The sequence below is a fragment of the Balaenoptera musculus genome, chromosome 2 (assembly GCF_009873245.2).
Source record: "Balaenoptera musculus isolate JJ_BM4_2016_0621 chromosome 2, mBalMus1.pri.v3, whole genome shotgun sequence".
In the NCBI taxonomy this organism is placed as follows: domain Eukaryota; kingdom Metazoa; phylum Chordata; class Mammalia; order Artiodactyla; family Balaenopteridae; genus Balaenoptera; species Balaenoptera musculus.
Window position 1 is genome coordinate 129,173,849 of NC_045786.1, and position 4,023 is coordinate 129,177,871.

Here is a 4,023-nt window from a genome sequence, read left to right on the forward strand (position 1 = left end):
AGAATTTAATTCTACTGGGCATATACCTTGAGAAAACCGTAATTCAAAAAGAGTCATGTACCACAATGTTCATTGCAGCTCTATTTACAATAGCCAGGACATGGAAGCAACCTAAGTGTCCATCGACAGATGAATGGATAAAGAAGATGTGGCACATATATACAATGGAATATTACTCAGCCATAAAAAAGAAATGAAATTGAGTTATTTGTACTGAGGTGGATGGACCTAGAGTCTATCATACAGAGTGAAGTAAGTCAGAAAGAGAAAAACAAATACCGTATGCTAACACATATCTATGGAATCTAAAAAAAGAAAAAAAAATGGTTCTGAAGAACCTAGGGTCAGGACAGGAATAAAGACACAGACATAGAGAATGGACTGGAGGACACGGGGAGGGGGAAGGGTAAGCTGGGACGAAGTGAGAGAGTGGCATGGACATATATACACTACCAAATGGAAAATAGATAGCTAGTGGGAAGCAGCCGCATAGCACAGGGAGATCAGCTCAGTGCTTTGTGACCACCTAGAGGGGTGGGATAGGGAGGGTGGGAGGGAGACGCAAGAGGGAGGAGATATGGGGATATATGTATATGTATAGCTGATTCACTTTGTTATAAAGCAGAAACTAACACACCATTGTAAAGCAATTATACTCCAATAAAGATGTTAAAAAAAAAAAGAAAAAAGAAAATCACACATCAGTGATAACCCAAATGTGACTAGCAGAAATCATCAAAAATCAATCTCAATCCAGGCTTGACAGAATCCCCAAGGTTTCAAAAACATAAAACACACAAGGAAACAGAGCACCATGAGAAAGAACAAGTAGATGCAACAGCCAGCAAAATCAGACCCACAAAGATACAGTAATCATCACAAAATAGTAAATAACTTTAATATGTTTAAATAAATAAAAGAGTGGCTTTAAAATGTGAGTAGAATGAAGAAATATTTTTAAAAATTTAAGAGCATGTGAAAAAGAACCAAATGGACAGAATAGAAATTTAAAAACCAGAAGTAAAAACTCTATTCAAAGGTGAAACAGCATATTATACAACACTGGAGATAATTACTAAATTGGAAGATAAATATAAAGAAATATGAAAATGAGAGGCCAAGAGAAGGAAAATGTAAAAGAAAATTCAAGGGAAAATGGAGGATAACATGAGAAAACCTAATTTCCAGAAAGATAACAGAGAATAGGGAAGAAACAACTTTTAAAGAAGTAACCGCTGAGAATTTTCCAAAACTGTTGAACGTTACCAATTCTTGGGTTCAAAAAGCCCAATAAATCACAAGCAAGAAAAATAAAAAGAAATATATTTCTAGACACATTATAGCAATACTTAATAGAAAAGACCAAAAAAATTTCTTCAAATGAGCCAGACAGAAAAGACATGTTATCTAAAAGTGAATAACAATTAAATCAATAGCTCTTTCTTCTCAGTAGCCACAACGTCACCAAACTGGAATGATTTATCCAGTGTGCTAAAAGAAAATAAGTCTCATCTAGAATTTTATACCCAATAAATTATCTTTTTAGACCAACAAAAAAAGACTTTTCTCAGATTTACCAAAAACAGATTTGTTACCTTTTGTCATACAGACTTCACTAAAGAAAATTCTGAATTATTATTAGAGGCAGAAAGAAAATGATGGTAGGTGTGAGCTATGACAGAATGTTGAGAAGAGATATTGTTAAATAAGTGGGCATATCTAAATCAGTGGTTCTTAACCAAGAGCAATCCAGCCTGCCCCCAGAGGATATTTAACAAGGTTTGAAGACATTTTTGTCTGAGACAACTAGGGGAGGTATGATGCTACTGGCATCTAGTGTATAGAAACCAGGGATGCTGCTAAACATCCTACAATGTACAGGACAGCTCCTTACAGTACAGATTTATCTGGCCCAAAATGTCAATAGTGCTGAGGTTAAGAAATGGTGATCTAAATTACCACTATGTACAGCAGTAATAAAAATTTATTTGTCAGGTTAGAACTAAAATATGCTGCCAAAACAGAGTATAAATAGGGAGGCTGGTGGTTAAAGTGTTCTAAGGTCTTTGTAAAATTTGGGTGGAGGAAACTGAGTAACTGTAGGCTTTGACAAGTTAGGTGACCATATTAAAATATTAAAGGTGACTAGTAAATATATACACTTTAGAAGTTAAGTTCTCTAACCTAGTAGGAGGAGGATATGGAATGGAAACAAAGAAAAAAACAATACAGAGGAAGCATGAAAAGAGAGAAAACTAAAAGGGCAGAAAAAAGAGTAGGGAATATAACAGAAATAAATACAAATACCTCAGTAATTATATGACTATAAATAGACTAAAACTCTCCAGTTCAGAGAAAAAGCTTGTCAGTCTAGATAAAATAAGAATTCCAGCTAAATACTGTTTATAAGACATACTTATAAGCATTAGGACACAGGAGTGTTTAGAGTTAAAGGATGGAAGAAAATATACAAGGCAGACACTTGTAAATCTTCCCAAAAGAGATTTCTATAGCTATTGATATTAGACAAAATAGACTTAAGGCAAAAAGCATCACTAAAGATTAAAAAGTAACTGAATAATAATTAAAAGTTAAACACAATATCAAATTACCAATGGCATTTTTCATAGAACTAGAACAAAAATATCTTAAAATTTATATGGAGACACAAAAGATCCCGAATAGCCAAAGCAATCTTGAGAAAGAAAAACAAAGCTGGAGGAATCAGGCTCTCTGACTACAGACTATACTACAAAGCTGCAGTACTCAAAAAAGTATGGTACTGGCACAAAAACAGAAATATAGATCAATGGAACAGGATAGAAAGCCCAGAAATAAACCCATGAACCTATGGTTAATTAATCTATGACAAAGGAGGCAAGACTATACAATGAGGAAAGACAGTCTCTTCAATAAATGGTGCTGAGAAAACTGGACAGCTACATGTAAAAAAATGAAATTAGAACATTCTTTAACATCATACACAAAAATAAACTCAAAATGGATTAAAGACCTAAATGTAAGGCCAGATACTATAAAATTCTTACAGGAAAACCTAGGCAGAACACTCTTTGACATAAATCGCAGCAATTATCTTTTCCGAGCTGTCTCCTAGAAAATGGAAATAAAAACAAAAATAAACAAATGAGACCTAATTAAACTCAAAAGCTTTTGCACAGCAAAGGAAACCATAGACAAAATGAAAAGACAACCCACAGAATGGAAGAAAATATTTGCAAACAATGTGACTGCCAAGGAATTAGCCTCCAAAATTTACAAACAGTTCATGTGGCTCAATATCAAAAAAACAAACAACCCAATCAAAAAATGGGCAGAAGAACTAAAGAGACATTTCTCCAAAGAAGACATACAAATGGGCAAGAGGCACATGAAAAGATGCTCAACATTGTTAATTATTAGAGAAATGAAAATCAAAACCACAATGAGATATGACCTCACACCAATCAGAATGGCCATCATTAAAAAAATCTACAAACAATAAATGCTGGAGAGGGTGTGGAGAAAAGGGAATCCTCCTACACTGTTGCTGGGAATGTAAATTGGTACAGCCAGTATGAGGAACAGTATGGAGGTTCCTTAAGAAACTAAAAATAGAGCTACTATATGATCCAGCAATCCCACTCCTGGGCATATTATATCTGGAGAAAAACATGGTTCAAAAAGATACATGCACTCCCAATGTTCACTGCAGCACAGTTTACAATAGCCAAGACATTGAAGCAACCTAAATGTCCATCAACAGAGGAGTGGATAAAGAAGATGTGGCACATATATACAATGGAATATTACTCAGCCATTAAAAAAATGAAATAATGCCATTTGCAGCAACTTGTATGGAACTGGAGATTATCAAAGTAAGGGAAGAAGTCAGAGAAAGACAAATACCATATCATATGGTATCACTTATATGCGGAATCTTAAAAAAAAAGATACAAATGAACTTATTTATAAAACAGAAACAGACTTAGAGAATGAACTTATGGTTAACAGGGGGAAGGGTGG